Genomic DNA, 22,873 nt, shown 5'->3' on the forward strand with positions numbered 1-22,873 from the left:
AGCTGCAACTTGGGCTACCCCGCATACCTTTATCATTCTTTACAAGTTAGATATGGTCTCCAGGGGAAGAGCATCCTTTGGCTCTGTGGTGCTCATAAATATACTTCCTTAGGGCCTCCTAAGATCCAAAGTAGATAAGGACTCTGTCCTATCAGTCAAGAATAAATGAAGATTGACAACATCAAATTACAGTGTTCCATCTGTGTTGTCTATCTTCATTCTCAACAGCCCACCCTCTTGCCCCCTCCAAAAGATGTCTGGAGGCCTGGACCTAGTCCTGCGATATCGTATGGGTATACCTTGGGGCTTCTGTATTTTCTTACTAGGTAAACTCTGAGGTAGTGGAGGGAGAGGCATTGTGGGTAGAGCCTTAGCTCGAGCATTTTTGGCTGGCACGAGCTATGTATTGCTGGTGTATTCGGAAAGACTGACAGCTCTTTCTCGATTCTGTAGGTGGTGCATGGCCGTTCTTAGTTGGTGGAGCAATTTGCCTGGTTAATTCCGATAACCAAGACTCCGCCATGCTAGCTAGTTATGCAGCCCCGTGCGGTCGTCTCCAACTTCTTAGAGGGACAAGTAGCTTTCAGCCACATGAGATTGAGCAGTAACAGGTCTGTGATGCCCTTAGATGTCTGAGGCTGCACGTGTGCTACACTGAATGGATCAGCTTGCGTCTACCCTTAGCCGACAGGTACAGGTAATCCACTGAACCCCATTCGTGACGGAGTTATGTAATGCTGTATCTGCTTACCCTTGGAGCTTTTCTCCACGGGCCTCTGCTGAAAATGGACATGCATCCAGTTGGACTATCCTGGTCAACACATGTAAAATAAAATAAATATAAAAATGTATAACGGCCAAGTCGGTTCCAAGAAGTCTGAACCGAACCCATCAGTCAAGAATGAATGAAAATCGACAATACAGATGGAACGTTGTGGTAAGAAATAATTTCTCAGGTTATAAAATTAATTGTCAGTGCCCAGATGCATCTGAACATATAAAGGCAGAGTTCCCTGAAGCCCCTCTTTGGACATCCAGCTGAAAGCGTTTAAGAAACTGGAAGAAATGGTGAAGACAATGCAGTCAAGGACTTTCTGCAGGTTCCCCATCTATTTTCTCTCAAACAGATTAAAGGAAAAAGAATGAAAGGAAAGATGTTCATCTTGCATTGTTGCATTCCTGACTTGTGGGATTTCCCACCATGCAAGCTCCTGGCATGCCCAACTACCATAGTAAGAATTTTCGCTGCTCCTACAACTGGCAGGTACATCAGTTCATTCTCGCCATTGGAGCCTGAAGTAGACATTCAGTACTTGTCTGTTGGTCTGCACCAGAGAGAAACTTCAGAAACCTAAGTATCCCATTTGGGAACTTTTTGCTAACTAATGTCAGGGAAAGTTAACAGTCTCCATTGTGGTAAACAAATCCCCCCCACCGAAACTTCCACTCTTTCTGCGTTACCTGTTTAGGTCCAGGCCACAACGTCCCTAATTGTTGTTTCTGTGCCTGTTTCAATTCTAGGACCATCTATCATAGGGCAAACATTTTAACTAAGTTTAACAAGTACCCAGGTTCTCTGTGTGGTATGACATTCATTAGTTGTCCTAATGTCTGGCCTGTCTTAAACCAAACTCAGGCCTTCTGATGATATTTGGCATCTGCTAGCAGAATTCGGTGAGACTTTTCCAGCCCCCTCCCACAACTGAGGTGGTAAAGGCCTCTCGAGGCAGATTCAAAGTCCAGTGTGCCATAGAGCCCCATGACATCAGCACAAGTCTTGGATTTATATTAGTCTGTCAAGTCGGAGACTGCTTTACAGGCCTCTGCTTCCGGCGACCAGACCACTGCCACTACAGTTCTGAGGCATGCCGGCATCTGTGCTTCCATTGTCACAAGGCCTAAACAAAGAACTGCTCCCAGAAAGCCATCATCTTTCCATTCCAGGCATATCAACCGGGTTTGGTTAGATTAGCAGAGGATATTGTATCCCTGGTTAGGGACAGGCCCCCCCCCCCCGAACTCCTGTCAGGAAAAGAAGAGATCCAATCCCAGTGCGTCTTTCTGATCCTTTTGAGTTAGTTGAGGATTCTGTAAAAGTATTCAGTTTTTGAAGAGAATCCCTCTCTGGCATCCTTTGAAGAGTCTGATTCGGACGAAACATTGCCTTCTGCCTCTTCTCCTGAGTATTTATCCTTTGGGGAAACTTTACACTCAATACGGGATTATTTTCATTGGGAGGAGCAGAACTACCCCAATCCAAGAAAACTCGAGGAATTTCTCAAAGTCCCCGAACATAACCCCTTGCTGCTGATCTTCGTGTTTCACTGTTGCAGTCATTACATTTGGGTTATCTGCTTGCAATAGCCCTCAGTTGGCCTGATTAAAAAGTCTTGGGTCCTGTGTCTGATGCTGTCCCTTCTTCCATGACGTCAGGTCGTCAGGGGTATAAAACATGCAGCCAACTTCATTACATCATTCTTTCTTGTTGCGCGGTGCTCGAAGCAGAAACAATTCGCAAGTGCCAGTCAGCCGACTCCTGAAATTTTTGTTTTCCAGTTTCAGAACCGAAGTCTTCAACTAAAGCTAAGTACCCTGTTGGGGAAACTTTTTCTTGCTCCTTACCGATGTCGGTAAAAGTTAATTGCATTACTTGTGGAAAGCAATTACCTCTCAAAGATTTTCATTCGTACTGTATTCCTTGCCAGGGCCCTGACCATGACGTACCTTGCTGTCGGTTTTGTGCTTTATTTAATCAGTGCACTGTCCGTCAGTATATTTTCATCTCTAAATATTTCTGTTCTCTGTTTAATTATCCAGAAATGTTGCCCGTTAGCCATCCGACTACCGGGATTCTGAAAAACGCAGATAGGCAGCCTAGGTCCAAAGCTGCCTATGACTCTTCTCCTAAGCCACTCGCCAGTTCACTGGTACACAGTGAGGCGCTTTTGCAGTCCCCGATACCCGCTACTTCGCTACTTCTGATTTGCAGGCCTCTACTGAGACCCATTCAGAGTCCGGTATGCCGCGAGATGCTTCAACTGTGGAACCTGCAGATGTCTCTACCTTGGATGGGTCCAGAGCCGCTGTGCAGGCACCGGCTTCTGAGGGTGTATTCAGACCTACAGACTTGCATATTAAACAGACGCCTCCTTCATTTAAGCCTAAATCTCGAACCTTGCCTAAGAAACAAGACGCCCAGGTCGCATGCTCAGGCCTCTATACCTAAAAAAAAACAAATAAGAATGGCTGAAGATCTTTTAACTTTAATCAGGGGAAGCCAACATCCCCCTTCTAAGAGACCTAGGACTTAAGTTTATGAATCTTCTGACCAGGATTCTGATTCTTCTGATCTGGATTTGCCCTTATCTACTTATGAGAATTCTGATGCAGAGGGCTCTATTCTCTCTGCTTCCCCTCCAGAGGATTTTTCTTTTGGTGAAACCTTACATATAATCTAAGGGAGCATTTCCACTGGGAAAGCCAGGATTTTTCTGATTCCGAAAAGAGGCTAAGTGATTTCTTACTCCTGCCTCAGCATAGACCCTTAGCTATACCTCTTGTACTAGACATTGTTGATGCCTTTTCAGAATCTAGTTTGGCCCCTGATTCTTTGCCTCCTGCTCCCAGAAAACCTGACAGATATTACAGGGTTCCTGATTCACACAAGTTTTTTTTTTAAAAAATCCTATTGCGGATCCAGAGACTATTTCACAGGGACCCAAGGGCATTAAGGCCTCTACTGCTAAAAATCCTACCCCTTCTGATAGAGACTCCAGGGCACTGGATGGATGGGGTAAGAAGGTTTACACTTCTGCAACCTTGGCCATTAGGGCTTTAAACTGCCAGTTTCATAGCATCAACAACATGTTATTGGGTTGCTTAAGCAGAAAATGATTCCTGACTGTGATGAAAATAAAGAATTACAGGATTTAATGCATTCTGCTGAACAGGTTGGTAAACATACTTTGCAATGTGGATTTGATTCATTAGAGGCCTCTTGCAGGGCTGCTGTTACTGGGTCTCTGCTCAGAAGGCATGCTTGGCTTAAGGAGCAATCTTTGCCTAATCATGTTGAAGCTAAATTTGTGGATACTCCCTTAAATCAGGACCACCTGTTTGGCAACAAAGCTGAGGAAGTTCTTAGAAAAGATGGAAGATAAAGCTAAATCTATGCAAACTGTTAGATTTCTTGCAAGTTCAGCCTCCTAGATTTAGTATGCATTGACCCTCTAAGAATTGATCCTTTCCAGCCCCTTCCAGGTCTTCTCAAGCCAAACCCAGACACAGCAGAAACCCCAGATTTCAGTCCCAGGGGAGACCCAAGACTAAGCAGTGGGGGATTTCCGCACCCAAATCTGGGAGTAGTACCCCCCCCCTATGGAAAACTGTCTCAATGACTTGCTTTTAAAACTTCACAACTGAATGCTCCTTTAGGCGGAAAGATTGGTCTGCAGACAAAAAACTGGGAACTCATTACCCAGGACAAATGGGTTTTAAATAGTGTCAGATACAGATTTCACTTCCATACATTACCAACACCAAGCGGGTGGCCAGATCTACCCCCAAATCGGTGGGCAGAGGCCCAAAATCAAGTACTCTCTCAAACATGGGGGCTATTCATTTGGTACCAGAAGAGGAAAAGGGACAAGGTTTGTATTCGAGACTTTTCCTGGTACCCAGAAAAGGCAACACATGGAATCCTATCTTGGACCTTTCTACTGTAAACACATTTCTGGTGATTCCAAAATTCAAAATGCTGATTCTTCACCAGCTGCTTCCTATGCTAGGCAAAGATGCATGGTTGGCAACACTAGACTTGAGGCATACCTGCACATCCCTATCGGGGAGTCTAGCAGACTATACCTTTGCTTCAAAGCAGGCTACGTGCACTATCAGTTCTCTGCACTGCCCTTTGGCTTATCTACTGCACCCAGGGTATTCACAAAGTGCCTAGCTCCAGTCATTGCATTTTTCAGGCAAAGAAATAATCAAATATATCCATACAGGGACGATTGTCTAATTCAGGCAGAAAGCCAGGACATACTTTTGAATCATCTGGCCTTTGTTCAAAGGGTGCTGACTTGTCTGGGGTACACCATAAACGAAAAGAAATCACACCTGGTACCCTGTCAACAAATTATATTCCTGGGAGCAAGCTTGAATACAACTTCCCAGATGGCTTTCCTCATGCCAGCGAAACGGATTCATTTGACAGACTACTTCAAACAAGTGGAGACGAAGACCCAGCTATCTGCAAGGCAAATACTGCAAGCCTTGGGGTTCATGGCCTCCTGCATTCTTCTAATTCCATATGCAAGGTTGCATATGAGGAATCTACAATGTTATCCCAAAAGCCTTTGGTGTCAACATTTACAGGATCTAGAAGCAATGATTCCTATCATACCTTGCCTATGCCTAGAGTTCCTTTGGTGGGCAGAGGTCTGCCACCAAAACGGGGACTACCATTCACACTACCCCCTGCCACCCAAAGCTTAACACCAGACGCATCAGACTATGCATGGGGGGCTCACCTGGCAGGGAAGTGCATTCAGGCAAATGGAACCAAAGTCAAATGCATCTGCACATAATCAAATGGAAATGTTAGCTCTTAGCCTTCAAGGACCACATTCTTCCAGGACAACTAACGGTAAAGATGGACAACACCACTATCAATGTGGTACATAAACAAGCAGGGGGGTACGCATTCTTACCCCCTCTGCAGACTAGCCATGGCATTGTGGAGCGCAGCCTTGAGCTACCAAGTGAATCTGCAAGTTCAATTCCTGCCAGGAAAACTAGTACACTGGCAGATGGACTAGGCAGAAACCTCATGGACCCACACGAGTGGAAACTGGAATCAAGGAGTTTCAACATGTTGACAAGCAAATGGGGGAGCCCAGATATAGACCTGTTTGCCTCCCCCCAGAACCATCAATTGGACAAATTTTGCACAAGGATTACCCACAAGCCAGCTTGGAAAGTGGATGCTCTATTCTTCAGCTGGAAAGACCTATCAGTTTGACTTTCCTCCTCTGTTCTCCAAGGTACTACTAAAGAGCAAACAGGACAAGCCAAGGATGATTTTAATTGCACCAGACTGGCCACGCCAACACTGGAGAATCTTGTGCAGTGTCACACTTGGCCCCATGGCACCTGCCTCAGACTCCTTCCCTGTTGTCTCAGCAGGAGAACCAGATTTTGCACCCTCAGCTGCAAACCTGAACCTAACGGCCTGGCTAATTACCTAATCTCTCCTTTACCATCCCTCAGTAAATCAGTGATTGATATCATTTTAGAGGCAAGGAGGCATAGTACTAGAAAATCTTATGCTGCAAAATGGAAACTATTTTGTGCCTGAAATCAATCTCGAGATGAGTGCAGCATTGCCCAATTTACCTCAGATTCTACAATAATTGACTGAGTTGCTTCATAGGGGCTTGTCCTTTTCCTCCAAAATTCATGCCTCAGTCATTTCAGCTTATAGCACAGAGCCTCCCCTCTTCTCACACACTGCTCAAGCAGTTCCTTAGAGGTGCCAAAAATTTAAGGCCACCCAGGAGAGCTACAACTCCAGCCTGGGACCTTAACTTTGTCTTGGAGAAATGTACTCTTCCTCCTTTCGAGCCAGCTGCTGCTGCAGATTTAAAATTCCTTTCCTGGAAAACAGCTTTCCTTTTAGCAATCACTTCTGCAAGAAGGGTATCTGAATTACAGGCCCTTATGGCAGTGGAGCCTTTCATCATCTTTCATGCGGGCAGGGTGTCCCTCAGAACTAATCCCTCTTTCATGCCCAAGGTGGTGTCCAGTGTGGTTCAATCAGTCCATTCATTTGCCTACCTCCTTTCCTAACCCACAGAACAAAGGGGAACGGATACTGCACTCCTTAGATGTGCACAGACAACTTAGATTCTACTTGGACAGGACTAAACCTCAAAGGAAATCCGAACTGCTGGTGGCATTTGCTGCAGGGACAGAGGGGAACGCTATTTCAGAATGGATAGGGCACTGCATTCATTTCTGCTGTAAGCACCATGAAAACCCTATCCCACAAGGCATCTGACCCCATTCAACCAGGGCTGCATCTACCTCTGCAGCCTTACTCAGGGGCATCCCTACCAGGGACATCCTAGAAGCTGCTACCTGGAGTTCTGTACATACTTTCACCAAGCATTATCATTTGCCAATTTTCTCTAAATCCAGAGCTGGATTTGCCACTGCAGTCTTGCAGGGCCTTATAGCTGATCCTAATTCTATTTAAATTCCTCTTCCCAACCTTAGCTTTGGGAATCTACCCAAATGTAATGACTGCAACAGTGAAACACGAAGAACATAGTACAGTTGTGTACACTTGCCATAAATGTAGATGTTCGAGTGTATTCACTGTTGCAGTCCTGGTTATCCTCCCTCCAGCCGCATTTCTTTTTTTGGCTATACCTCTACTGTCCCTTAGTATGCTCCAAAAGCTTTTTGGTGTATTTACTTTTTTGTTCAAGGTATATCCTTGTAATTATAGTTTTAATTACTTCCCATTAGGGGGGCGCCTGACAGCTGGAGCAAGACAAACTGATGTAATGACGTCTGCTGCATGTTTTATACCCCTGATGACCTGATGTCATGGAAGAAGGGACAGCATCCAACGCAGGACCCAAGACTTTAATCAGGCTGACTGGGGGCTACTGCAAGCAGATAACCCAAATGTAATGACTGCAACAGTGAATACAGTCTAACATCTACGTTTATGGTAAGTGTGTACAACTGTACTTTCTCTGTTTTGGAGATGGTTGATGTTTTCCAGGAATCCTCTTTGAAGCCAAATTCCCTTCCTCTTGCACCCAGGAAATCTGGCAGATTCTAGAGGGTTATGGATTTGCATAAGCACCTTTTGAAAACCTTCAGCTGACCCAGAAGTTGTTCCTGCACCCAAAGGTGCAAGAGCAAGCACATCCAGCAAGCTCCTACCCATGGATAAAGACAGCCCTTGATAGATTTGGTAAAAAGGTAATACTGTTCTGCTCTGCTATCTGAGGGCACTAAACTGTGCCAGTTCCACATAATGAAATACTTAGAAACTACTGGAATAGATGAGACAAAAGCTTTTGATCATTGAAAAATAAGAGCTTATCTAAAGAATTACCAGACATTTGCAACTCGCATCACAAGTAACCAAGCATTCATTACACTGTGGATTTGATGCTTTGGAGGCTGCCAGCAGGGCTGCAACCACTGGATCTGTCATTAGAAGGCATGCATGGCTAAGGCAACAAGCCTTCCCTGAGCATATTAAATCCATTCTTTTAGATGCTTCCTTGGATAAGGAGCTCCTCTTCAGCTTCTTAAAGCAGAAGCTGTACTCAAAAAAATGGAGGACAAAGCTAAGTTAATGCAGTCAGTCAGATTTTTTCCAGGTACAGCCCCCCCCCCCACCCGTTTCATAAACTATCCCACTAAACACTGATGATTCCATTCCCAACCCCAAGGAAGTCGCAGGGAAAGGGGTCATAGCACCAGAGACTCTGGCAAGGGCACTTTACTTCCTTAAGACCAGGGACTTCTACCTCACAGCTCCGTAGTAGTGAGAAGTCATTACTGTTTTATGGCATGCTCCCCTCGATTCTCTTCCACCCCCAGCCTCTTCTCAGACTTGCAAGAAGACTGGCACTATGCAGAGAAAATTGTTGCATTTATTCAGACTAATGCATACTAAATATTTGCAGTGGATATCGGCCGAAATTCATACCCACCCCCAAACATTCAAGTTTCCCAGATATACCAGCATTGCAAAAAGCAGTGGCTCTTTCACATATAGAATCTCAGCTTGTTACAGGTCTGAGTGGAAGCAGTCCCTCTACATCAAATAGGAAGGGGCTTTTACCCAGGACAGGACTGCTCCAAAGAGGGTACTTCGTATTATCACAACCACATTTCTAACCTGCAATAATTCATAACATTATCGCGAAGCAAGTTCATCTTAAAGTAAAAAGGGGTGGGTAAACTCTATTTTTGCATGACCTTTGATTTGAAACCAGAACAGGAGTAACGGAAAAATTCCTCTTCCTGGGTGCCGTCCTTTCACGACGTAACTTAACTTAGTAAAATCACACAGTAGTAATTTGCAAAGGTTTTGTACTGCGGAAAGATCAGTGAAACTAAAATATATAGTTGGCAATGCAATAGTTGGAAATAATAAAAACTTACTTGCGTCTTAAAATGAAATGCTTATTCTGAAGCATGCGTACTTTAGATAAATCCTCTCCAGACTGAGATTTTGATTAACAGTACATGAGGCGATGCTGGCACTACGCTCCATAACCCCAGCTAGGTAGATCTAATCAGGGAAGGAGAATAAAGGGATAGTTCCACTTGCAAACAACATCAAGGGAAAATACAACCTTGCTTACTATGCTGTGTGCATTTTAATTTTGATCAGGGAACATAGAGTATGTAGAAAAAGAATGACTCAATATTATAATTAACGTGGTTGTGGTAATACGTTGTAAGGATAGTCATTTCATGATTTTACACAGTAATCTTATGCTAAGAGGGATTTAATTTGCATGATTATTCCTTCATTAGGCTGCATACACTGTAGAGCATGGAAGGAATAAATACAAACAAGGTGCTGGCGAGAAAACATGGTTGCGACTACCAAGAGATGTGGTTGCGATAATACGCAAGTACCAAAAAGAGGACCAGTTGTGTTGTATTCTACACCTTTGTACCTTCAACTTATCCCTGGAGGTTCCCAAATTCAGGATGATGACTTTTCAGTAACGTTTAACCATTTTCCCCAAAGGCTTTCATGAGGACCGTGAAGGGTCCCTACTCCAGGCCAGTAATCAAGACGCCTCAATTCTCACCACTGACATCAGGGACTGCCAGTGGAACAAAAGTGGATATGTACTATTTTCAGACGGGGCTCTGTGCACCAAGCACAATTTCTCTTAACTCATTACATCAGTGACATCTGCAGTTACCTCCTCCTGACACCTCTGGGCATCAAATATTGCTTGTACATATTTGCATCAATAATTCCAAAACCATGCAATGTAGACTGTTTTAAAAAATTTCATCTTGGTTTTCAAAATGCCAAACTAAACTGCATTAATATTTGACTTCTGTCTAGTGCAGGTACATAAGTTCACTGTTTATTATATTAATTTATAAAGATATTTTGTCATTTTTCTTAACCAGGTAACATGGAAAGAAATCATTGGCCTTATATAAAAGCTCTCAACTAGATGAGTAAACTGCTGCTGACAGTATGTATCTGTGTAACGAGTGGTTGTAATATTTTGTAATTGGTGTACATCATCTCAGCAAACAATAGATCTGAAGTAGGCAGACTTCATTTGTCTGCAACCTGTGGGTATCGGATCCGAGCCGGCCTTTCAAAAGCTTAGGCTCCGAGCTCCTAAGCTCCTCCCTCTACCCATAACCCCTTGCCAAGCCCTGACTGACCTCAGATTTCGTTTGCCGCTTTCAAGTTGCGACGGATTCCTTGAGCTCCTAGTGCAGATAAGTTTTCTGACAGGAAAATTTTGTAAAATTTAACCTTTTTTGATTATTTTAGATAAAAGGGATTTTTTTTGTTGAGGCTCTTGAGGGAGAACGACTGGATGTGCTCCATCGACCTCAAGGACGCGTACTACCACATTCGCATGGACAGACGGTCCAGGAGGTTTCTTCACTTCCGGCTGGGAGCCAGTCATTATCAGTTCAGGGTCCTCCCCTTCGGTCTCACCTCAGCCCCCAGGGTGTTCACCAAGGTACTAGCGGTTGTAGCGGCCCACCTGAGACTCCAGGGATTACAGGTCTTTCCGTACCTGGACGACTGGCTCCTGACTGCATCATCAAGGCATCTTCTGTGCTCAGCCAGGGACTACTTCCTTCGTATAGCCCCAAGGCTGGGCATCACTATCAACTGGGAGAAATCTTTACTGCACCCCACACAAATTATAGATTTCATAGGAGGAAGGCTAAACACCAGGTCAATGCGAGCCTTCCTCACCCCAGACATAATTTCCAACCTGAAGTGTCATGTCGCAGCGGTCCTGCAACCATTTCCGACAGCAGCTTTGGTCCTGAGGGCCCTAGGTTCGATGGCGGCAGCTATCCCGCTTCTTATTCATGCGCGCTTACGCATGCGGGTTCTTCAATGGACCCTTCAGGTTCAGTGGTCCCCTCTATTCCTCTCTCAACAGTCCGATAGCGGTCAGCAAAGCATGCAAGGATTCCCTTCTTTGGTGGCTTCGGTCTCCGGAGCCTCTGACAGGGAGACCTTTTTGTGCAGCATTTCCCCGAGCCACAGTGACCACGGACGCTTCTCGCCTCGGGTGGGGGGGGCATTCTGCGGGGAAGATTGTCCAAGGCACGGTTCGTTGCATATAAATGTCCTGGAAATGAGGGCTGTGCTCCTAGCGTTGCAAGCACTTCACAACCTTCTTCCTTCAGGGACTATTGCGATTCAGACAGACAACATGTCGGTAGTCTGGTACATCAACAAACAGGGAGGAACCAGGTCCTATCCCCTCTCTCGAGAGGCCATGAGAGTCTGGGAATGGGCAATTTCCACCAAACGCTTTCTTGTAGCAACGCACATTCCGGGAAAATCCAACATCCTTGCGGACAAACTCAGTCGCACCATTCTTTCCCCTCACGAGTGGTCTCTCAATCCTCAGGTAGTGAAGAAGATTTTTGCCGTCTGGGGGCAACCCTGTTGCGATCTTTTTGCCTCTCACTCAAACGCCAAATGCGACAATTTCTTCGCTCTGCTTCCCCCAGCAGGGGAATCCCAGAGAGACGCGCTGGTGCATGCTTGGCCTCCCGGTCTCCTTTATGCCTACCCTCCACTACCTCTGATGCAGAGGCTTCTGCAGAAAGCCAACAGTTTGGGGAGCAGAATGATTCTCATTGCCCCATTCTGGCCTCGTCAACCCTGGTTCCCCTTTGTATGGTCTCACAAAGTGAATCCACCCTGGATTCTGGATCCGATCCCGGATCTCATCTCCCACCCTCTGGGAATTCCGGCCCCCAATCTACGCACCCTGAAATTGACAGCTTGGCTGCTCCAGTTCCATCCTTGATTAGGACTCCCGGTATCTCGTCACCGGTCAAGGCCATCCTAGTGGCGGCTCATAAACCTTCCACTAGGCAGGTTTATCGGAGTAAATGGAAGAGATTCTCTATTTGGGCGGTCCAGAAAAGTTTGGATCATTTTTCAGCACCTATGTCGGCAGTGCTGGATTTTTTAACAGACCTCTTTCATCAAGGGGCAAGTTCTTCCACGATTAAGGTACAATTGGCAGCCATCTCTCATCACATTGGTCATGAGACAGCTCCCCTCATGACGGCGAAATTGTGCAAAACCTTTCTTAAAGGGATTTTTTTGTTGAGGCCTCCAGTCAGAGATTGTACCACCTTGGGACCTATCTTTAGTTCTGCAAGCCCTTACTGCTCCTCCCTTCGAGCCTGCAGCTTCTACAGACCTGAAGTACCTTTCCTGGAAGACTGCCTTCTTAGTAGCTATCACTTCAGCCAGAAGAGTGTCTGAACTTCAGGCTCTATGCGTCAAACCGCCTTACCTTTCCTTCTTTCCAGATAGGGTGTGCCTCAGGACCAATCCATCCTTTCTTCCAAAAGTCTCTTCAGAATCTAATATCAACCAATCAATCAACTTACCTGTGTTTTTTCCCAAGTACTCAAACAAAGGAGAATACAAATTGCATTCCTTGGATGTTCATAGACAATTACGATTTTACATTCACAGAACAGCTGGTCACAGGCAATCAGATCAGATGTTCATCTCCTTTGCTAAATTTGCTTTGGGTAAAGCAGTTTCTAAAGTCACACCATCGAGATGGATTGCTAATTGTATTCTGCAGGCTTATGACACTTCAGGTAGACCTGCTCCTCAGAGGGTTACGGCTCATTCTACTAGGGCAGTCTCCACGTCAGCCGCCTTTAAGTCCCGTGTGTCATTGGATGATATCTGCTGCAGCCACTTGGGCCTCGCCTCATACCTTTATTTCTCATTATAAGGTGGATGTTGTTTCCAGGGGAAGAGCATCCTTTGGCTCAGCGGTGCTCCGGAACATCCTTCCATGATGGCCGCCCAAGATTCAGGTAGCTGGGGACTCTGTCCCACAGGTTGCAGACAAATGAAGTCTGCCTACTTCAGATTTAGAAGTTATGTATTCACCATAACGTTCCATCTGAGTAGGTGACTTCATTTGGATGCAACCATCCCCCCCTCCATCCCCCTGACCTTTATACAGCGAGTATTTATGCTTTGTTCAGATACTTTATTCAGTATTATATAGGCAAACTCAATCTGAGGTCAGTCAGGGCTTGGCAAGGGGTTATGGGTAGAGGGAGGAGCTCGGAGCCTAAGCTTTTGAAAGGCCGGCTCGGATCCGAGGTCGGATCCGATACCCACAGGTTGCATCCAAATGAAGTCACCTACTCAGGTGGAACGTTATGGTGAGTACATAACTTCTAATTACTGCATTTAATGTGACTTAGAAAATTTGGTTTAAGACCTAGAGCCTAAATAATACTACCACTATCAAAACAGCTTGTGCTAAAGAGTTTGCTATATGTACTTTCATATAACCCCTATGGTTCCAGAGGTACGAGAAATTATTTGCATTCTGTCAAGAGGCTTAGGCTCTGCCCATTGGAAGTTACAGTACAAACTACCTGAGCTGCATTGGTGTGAATGAGCTGAGCACATGGGGGGAGCCCACTCCAGACCTGGGACTGGACTGTGTCTCTAGGCCCTAAACAAAACCCCACACTAGCCACTTTGTCAGCTATATTGAACAGGGATAGAGGTCCACACACACACTTGGATATGTGATTTTCACTCGCACAGACTTGGGGAAAGACTGGTACAGATTTATCAGCATTGTCCCCTTTTCCCAGACTATATGTTAATAAAGCTTCCACTAGTCTGCTATTCTAAGGTAAGGCTCTTGCAAGGGTACCTAATTATACAGAGTCAAATTAATGCTAACAAAAGGGTAGACTTTGACCAATGCATCAAGGCTTTCAGGAGTGGCCACGGTGTCACTAAAGTACAAGTACTCTTAATATGTTAAAAGCATTCTCTAAAAGACCAGCCACTAAGAAAGGCTTAAAAATATGTAATAAGTAATAAAATAGAAAACATGAGAATACTGAATATCTAGTTGCAATAAATGCCAGAGTTTCAGCTAAAAAGAAGATGATAAAAAATATATATCTGATAGATTCAGACAGATGCAGAAAAACAATATTTAATCTCACTATATTTTCCTGACTAAAGAATTACTGATGGCCTTCTATTCCTGTATTGCAGTATTCTTAGTGTGAGACTTCCCACCTCAGGCGACCTAAATGTTGGCTGCTGTACAAAAGCTTAAGCCTGGTTGCTGTAGGTGCATGGGACGTCACATGTAGGGCCATAAACCAGGGTCCTTAAATGTGACATCTGCACACAGACCTCAGAACTTTTCAGCTGCAGATGACGTCACATTGATCGCTTCGCTCCTACACTTGAAGTGTTTTAAAAGCTAAGTACCCCATTGGGGGAACTTTTCTGTATCCTTTTGCTTGAGGTTGATTAGCTGTATTTAGTATTAGCAGATGTCGGCCAAGAAGGACAAATGCTATTGAAGGTGAACAATACCGCATGAAGATATGCACGACCATTGTCTTTTGTCTAGGGATGAACACGATCATACTGCTTGTTTCATTTGCCAATCTTTTTGTACTGAAGACCCTCTGCAGCTGTCTGGCTGCAATTTATATTTAGAGAACCAACATCTCAAAAAAAACTGGTGCTTAGGATGGATCCCGAATCAGCTGTTCCAACTGAACCACCATGGAAAAGGCCAAAGTTTCCAGGCCTACCTCTGTTGCTAGTCTGCCATCGGGCGTCCCGCCAGCTTCCAATCTTGGAGTTGAGGGACATCCGACAGACCCGGCTACTTTGGCTCCCACCGAGAAAGCCGCTTAGAAGTGACAGCCATCATGTCCACTGAGAGAGCCCAGACAGTCCCTACAGAGGTCGAGGGGTACCAAGAATCAGTCGAATGACCTTCAGAGACGCCAATTCCTGAGACTCAGGCCTTCTCCCAGACTTGTGCCTACTAAGTGAAAACAAAAAAAACTAAGCATTTGACTCCTACCCCTGAAGGAGTTCCAGATTGGCAATCATTCACCAACTCTCTGCAGGCCTTTATGGCTCTCAGGCCCACGGCCTCCTCACCCTCCACTATCCCTCTGCTCAGCTCTAGGCCTGCCTGTGCCATTTCTCTCCCTTTGCAGACTACACAAGGAGAGGAGGGACTAGAACCTTATTACTCTACTTCTGAAGAGTCCATCTCTTGTACATCCCAGATTACTTCTCCTTTGGAATACTATTCCCCAGATGAGGAATCCATTGAATGTGACTCTCCACTAGAGGGCAGTAACTGTGGTGAAACTACAACTAAGATAAGCGTACTTCATATGGGACACTACCCAGATGACTGACACTCAGAAGGTAGTATTTTGAACTCTTTCAAGTGGAGTCTTCTCCCCCCATCAGCCAATCCCTCCTGTCTTGCCTGCCTATCTGGATGCTTTTCCCTCTGCATCCAACAATCCTGAGACTCCACAACATGCACCTAAAAGACCAGACAGGTTTTATAAGGTACCTGATGAGCAAAAATTCTTAGTTAACCCCCCACCCCGGGCAGACCCTCCAGTTATTGCTGTTTCTCCAGACAAGCAATCTTGACCTATTCCCTCTGCATCTCTTCTGCCTACTGATACAGTAAAACATGGACAGGATTGGGAAAAGTGTACACCTCCTCCACTCTGGCTTTCTGTGATATCAATTACCAGACACATGATAAAATATGCCCTGGACCTTGTTTCACAAGCCTCCAATCCCCTGGCTGCCCCACCAGACTGCATTACTAAGTCTGACGTAGCATCTAAACTGTCTCTGGCTTCACAGGTAGCCAGACACTCCATTCAGTGCAGTTATGATGCAGCAGAGGCCTCTGCTAGGTCAGCAGCTTCTGTCCTCTGCAGATATTCTTGGCTTTGCCTACAACCTCTTCCTGAAGACATCAAAACTAAAATTATGGACTTCCCATTAGACCATAACCTTTTGTTTGGTAAACAATTTGCCGGACTTTTTAAAAACCTGCAGGAGAAAAGCAAGGAGCTGTAAGGCATCAAGCATTTGCTTGTGTGCCCTATTCCGAAATATTACAGGAACTACCCTGCAAAGACTTCATTTGTCAGGAGAACCCCTTCCTCTGGCACCCCTCCTCCACCAGGCACAGGAGAGGAACAAGAAGGCAAACCTACTCCAGACCTGTTACCTCACAACCAACTCAGGCATTTCAGGATAGAAATGCACCCAACAATGCGTGACTGCCTTGCCCATCTGCCTTTGTCAGCCCGCTTAACCCACTGTTTACCATTTTGGAAAACCATCACTTCAGACCAATGAGTACTGACTATCATACAAAACGGGTACTTCCTTTCTTGGAGGGAAAAGCCCATCCCAAGGCCCATTCCCTTTCCACCCAAAAATCAAATCCACCACCTGCCACAAATCCTTCTAGACCTCCAAAACCTTGGAACAATAGAACCTGTTCCTTCAGGACAGGAAGGAAAAGGGTTTTACTCAAGACTTTTTCTGCTCCCCAAAAATTATGGCCCTTGGAGACTTATACTGGAGCTATCCTTCCTAAACCAATTCCTAATAGTGTCATTATTCAGAATGCTTTCCCTTCCAACCCTTCTCCCTCTTATCCCAGCCCAGGCATTCATGGTCACACTGGAGCTAAAGGAGGCTTATCTCCATATTCCCATAAACCCCTCCAGCAGAAAATTCCTATGTTTTCTGGACCCAGTTTTCAGTTTACAGCCTTGTCCTTTAGTTTGTCTACTGCACCCAGGGTATTCACAAAATGCCTAGCCCCAGCCATTGCTTACTGCAGGACCCAAGGTATCCAACTCTATTCCTACCTAGATGACATTCTCCTTCTAGCAGAGACAGAAATCGTCCTCCAAGACCACCTCAGGCTCAGCACCACCCTTCTTCAAAACCTGGGCTTCACCCTCAACATAAACAAATACCTCCTTGCTCCCACAGCAAGACAAAATCTTTCTGGGCTGCAGAATCACGACAGATCTGATGCAAGACTTTCTTCCCCAGGAAAAGGTCCACTCAGTCTTCACGCACTTTCAAAACCTTTTACTGGAACCCCAGATTTCTGCAAGACAATTCCTGCAACTAGTGGGGCTTATGGCAGCCACCATTCCTATGCTTCCCTTAGCAAGAATGCACATGTGGAAGTTCATTGGTACCTCAAAAACGTGTGGTCACAACACCAACACTCCCTAGAGAAGCAAATTCTTTTTCTGCCCTGCCTCAAATCAGAACTAAGATGATGGATTCTACAAATCCTTCACAACCTGGGATAACCACTACAAATCCCCTCCTCAACCCAATTCGTGCCCACACATGCATCAGGGTGGGGAGCCACCTGCAAGGGTTTCAGGGTTCAGGAAACTTGGAATCCTACCCTTCAAAAGAAGCATATCGATGTCAGGGAAATGACTGCTGATGTTCTTCGTGTTTCACTGTTGCAGTCAACACATTTGGGTTTCCCCGCCATGGTAGCCCTCGGCCAGCCCGAATACCAGAGGCTTAATATTTCTGACTCAGTTGCTGTCACTTCAGGACTGACATCAGGTAGTCAGTAGTATAAAGTAAGGCAGCCGACTCCATTACATCAGTCTTTCTTGCTGTGGAGCCCGAAGCAGAAGCAGTTCGCACGAGTGCCGGTCAGGCGCTACCCGAGTTTCATCTCCCGATTTGAAGCTGAAGTCTTCTAAAGCTAAGTACCCCATTGGAGATCCTTTTTTCTTGCACTAACCGATGTCAGAAAAAGATAACCATTATCTCGCCTGTGGAAAGCAAATACCACACCGAGACTTTCATTCTTACTGCGTCACTTGTTTATTTTCGCTTACAGTCCTCGAAATGGATATGGCTTCGGTAAGCCATTTGACAGCAGATCTTCTGAAAAAATAGACTGCACAGGTCCAAACCTACCGACGACGTTTCCGTTAAGCTAGTCATCAGTTTTCCAGTCCTCAGGTGCTTTCGCAGTCCAGATGGCCGCTTCTGTGACCCTTTTGGAATCCAGTATGCAGCAAAAAGTACAGTTGTGTACACTTACCATAAATGTAGATGTTTGAGTGTGTTCACTGTTGCAGTCATCACATTTGGACACCAACCAATGGAATATAGTGCCAAAAAAGACCAAAACCACTGTAACAGCACTATGAGGAAATAAAGCTGCAGTTGAAGGTTCGAATATTTAATAATGCAACAAATAGAACATTAACGCTTGGGAAACACCACAGTACGTTTTCGTTTCCACCTCACTTCATCAGACAACAAAAAAGCTCTCAGGCACTTTTTCTTAAATATTGCCTTCACTAATTGACAATTATACAATAAAACAAAATTAACTCCTTCAAGCCTATACTCAGATTTGATAACTAAACAGTTAGTTAAGCTTATAATTGATCATTGCATACAAACTAACATCATAATTAAAACAATATAAGTTATACAACAAACTTCATTCCTACACGTACTAATTCTAAAAAAACATTTATATATAACAATTTAAAAATTCAGTTCTCAATAATGTGAACATCAAAGTTTTAAATTCATAGTACTTTAGTGACATCTACTGGCCAAAGTATAACATTTAAAAACCTAGGCTTTTATCTGCTAAATCTGTAATTTAAAATGCAGGGTTTATATATATAGCATTTTACATTAACAAACTTGGAAGTGACTCCCTTCAAAAAATCATTAGTTTATCATAAAAATCCACTTACAAATATGCAAAATTAAGAACAATAAATATTCAAGTATTTAATTAAAAATATAAATATATGTTAAATGTAAAATGTTATATAGGTAAACCCTGCATTTTTAAATTACAGATTTAGCAGATAAAAGCCTAGGTTTTTAAATGTTATACTTTGGCCAGTAGATGTCACTAAAGTACTATGAATTTAAAACTTTGATGTTCACATTATTGAGAATTGAATTTTTAAATTGTTATATATAAATGTTTTTTTAGAATTAGTACGTGTAGGAATGAAGTTTGTTGTATAACTTATATTGTTTTAATTATGATGATAGTTTGTATGCAATGATCAATTATAAGCTTAACTAACTGTTTAGTTATCAAATCTGAGTATAGGCTTGAAGGAGTTAATTTTGTTTTATTATATAATTGTCAATTAGTGAAGGCAATATTTAAGAACAAGTGCCTGAGGGCTTTTTTGTTGTCTGATGGTGAGGTGGAAACGAAAACGTACTGTGGAGTTTCCCAAGCGTTAATGTTCTATTTGTTGCACTATTAAATATTCGAACCTTCAACTGCAGCTTTATTTCCTCATAGTGCTGTTACAGTCATCACATTTGGGTTATCTGCTTGCAGTAGCCCTCAGTCAGCCTGATTAACAAAGTCTTGGGTCCTGCATCGGTTGCTGTCCCTTCTTCCGTGACGTCAGGTCGTCAGGGGTATAAAACATGCAGCTGATGCCATTACATCAGTTTTTCTTGCCCCAGATGTCAGGTGCCCCCCTAATGGGAAGCAATTAAATTTATAAATATACAAGGTTATACCTCCAACAAAAAAGCAAATGCACCAAAAATCTTTTGAGCATAGTAAAGGAGAGTAGAGGTATAGCCAAAAGAAGTAAGGGGGCTGGAGGGTGGGTAACCAGGACTGCAGCAGTGAGTATACTCTAACATCTACATTTATGATAAGTGTACACAACTTTACTATGTTCTTCATGTTTCAGTGTTGCAGTCATCACATTTGGATAGATTCCCAAAGGTAGGGATGGGAGGAGGAAGTTAGATAGCATTAGGACCAGCTGTAAGGCCCTGCAAGACTACAGTGGCAAAACCAGCTCTGGATTTAGAGAAAACTGGCAGATGATGCTTGTTGAATGTATGTACAGAACTCCAGCTTCTAGGATGTCCCTGGTAGGGGCACCTCTGAGAAAGGCTGTAGAGGTAGATGCAGCCCTTGTTGAGTAGGGTCTAATCCCCTGTGGTTTAGGTTTTCCATGGTGCTTGTAGCAGAAATGAATGCAATGGCCTATCCATTTGGAAACTGTTTGCTTTGAAATAGCCTTCCCCTCTGCCCCTGCAGCAAATGCCACCAGCAGTTGCACAGATTTCCTTTGAGGTTTAGTCCTGTCCAAGTAGAATCTAAGTTGTCTGTGCACATCTAAGGAGTGCAGTATCCATTCCACTTTGTCCTGTGGATTAGGAAAGAAGGTTGGCAAATGAATGGATTGAGGGCCACACTGGCTACCACCTTGGGCATGGAGGGATTGGTCCTGAGAGACGCCCTGTCCGCATGAAAGATGATGAAAGGCTCCACTGCCATGAGGTCTTGTAATTCAGAAATCCTTCTTGCTGAAGTGATTGCTAAAAGGAAAGCTGTTTTCCCAGAAAGGAATTTTAAGTCTGCAGTAGCAGCTGGCTGGAATGGAGGAAGAGAGTGTTTTTCCAATACAAAGTTAAGGTGCCAGGCTGGAGTTGGAGCTCTACTGGGTGGTCATAAATATTTGGCCCCTCTGTGTAACTGCTTGAGCAGTGGATGAGAGAAGAGGGGGAGGTTCTGTGCTATAATGAGCTGAAATGGCTGAGATGTGAATTTTGATGGAGGAGAAAGATAGGCCCTTGTGAAGCATCTCCGTTGAGTATTGTAAAATCTGAGATAAATTGGGCACTGCTGTGTGCTCATCCCTTGAGATTGTTTCCAGGCACAGAATAATTTCCATTTTTCAGCATATGATTTTCTAGTACTAGGCCTCCTTGCCTCTAAATTGATATCCATCACTGGTTTACTGAGGGGATGGTAAAGGAGAGCTTAGGTCATTAGCCAGGCTGCTAGGTTCAGTGTTTGAAGCTGAGGGTGCAGGATCTGGTTCTCCTGCTGAGACAGAGTAGGAGTCTGAGGCAGGTGCCACAGGGTCAACAATGACACTGCACAAGAGCGGTTACCAGTGTTGGCGTGCCCAGTCTGGTGCAATCAAAGTCGTCCTTGGTTCGTCTTGTTTGATCTTTAGTAGTACTTTGGAGAGCAGAGGAGGAAAGGCATAAATTGATAGGTTTTTCCAGCTGAAGGACAGAGCATCCACTTTCCAAGTTTGTTTATGGGGAGCCCTTGTGCAAAATTTGTCCAATTGATAGTTCTGGGGGAGGCAAACAGGTCTGTATCTGGGCTCCCCCATTTGCTTGTCAACATGTTGAAAATCCTTGGTTCCAGTTTCCACTCGTATGGGTCCATGAAGTTTCTGCTTAGTTCGTCTGCCAGTGTATTTAGTTTTCCTGGCAGGAATTGACCTTCTAGATGCACTTGGTAGCTCAGGGCTGTGTTCCACAATGCCATGGCTAGTCTGCAGAGGGGGTAAGAACTCCTTGCTTATGTACCACATAACAGTGGTGTTGTCTGTCTTTACCATTAATTGTCCTGGAAGAATGTGATCCTTGAAGGCTGTCAGAGCATTCTGTACAGCTAACATTTTTTTTGATATGCAGGTGCATTTGATTTTGGTTCCATTTGCCCTGAATGCACTTCCCTGCCAGGTGAGCCCCCCCCCCCATGCATAGTCTGATGCATCTGTTAGGGTTTGGGCAGCAGGGAGTAGAGTGAATGGTAGTCCCTTGTTGTGGTGGCAGGCCTCTGCCCACCAAAGAAACTCTAGGCGTAGGCAAGGTATGATAGGAATCATTGCTTCTAGATCCTGAGAATGTGGAATCATTGCTTCTAGATCCTGAGAATGTTGACACCATAGGCTTTTTAGATACCATTGTAGGTTCTTCATATGCAGTCTTACATGTGGAATTAGAAGAATGCAGGAGGCCATGAACCCCAAGGCTTGTATTTGCCTTGCAGATAGGGTTTTTGTGGCCACTTGTTTGAAGTAGGCTGTCAAATGAATTTGTTTCTCTGGCGTGTGGAAAGCCATCTGGGAAGTTGTATTCAAGCTTGCTCCCAGGAATATAATTTGACAGGGTACCAGGTGTGATTTCTGTTTGTTTATGGTGTACCCCAGACAAGTTGGCACCCTTTGTACAAAGGCTAGATGATTCAAAAGTATGTTCTGGCTTTCTGCCTGAATTAAACAATCCAGGTATGGGTATATTTGAGTATTTCTTTGCCCGCAAAATGCAATGACTGGAGATAGGTATTTTGTGAATACCCTGGGTGCAGTAGATAAGCCAAAGGGCAGAGCAGAGAACTGATGGTGCGTGTAGCCTGCTTTGAAGCGTAGGTATCTTCTGCAAGATTCCGATTGGGATGTGCAGGTATGCTTTAAGTCTAGTGTTGCCAACCAGGAGCAACTGGTGAAGTCAGCATCTTGAATTTTGGAATCACCAAAAAGGTGTTTGCGTAGACAGGTCCAGGATAGGACACCATGAACTGTCTTTTCTGGGTACCTCTTCTGGTACCAATTTGAATAGCCCCCATGCTTAAGAGAGAAAGTACTTGCTTTTGGGCCTCAGCCCACTGATTTGGGGGTAGATCTGGCCATCCACTTGGTGTTGGTAACGTGTTGAAGTGAAATCTGTATCTCTGGGACACAATATTTAAAACTCATTTGTCCTGGGTAATGAGTTCCCAGTTTTGCATGAAGAGCAATCTTTCCCCCCAAAGGGGCAGTTAGGTGAGAAGTGCTTGGAAGTTTTAAAAAGAAGTCATTGAGACAGTTTACCATAGGGGGAGTTTTATTACTCCCAAATTTGGAAGTGGAGACCCCCCCCCCCCACTGCTTA

The sequence above is a fragment of the Protopterus annectens genome, chromosome 3.part1, assembly GCF_019279795.1.
Source record: "Protopterus annectens isolate FY-2018-M chromosome 3.part1, PAN1.0, whole genome shotgun sequence".
NCBI lineage: Eukaryota > Metazoa > Chordata > Ceratodontiformes > Protopteridae > Protopterus > Protopterus annectens.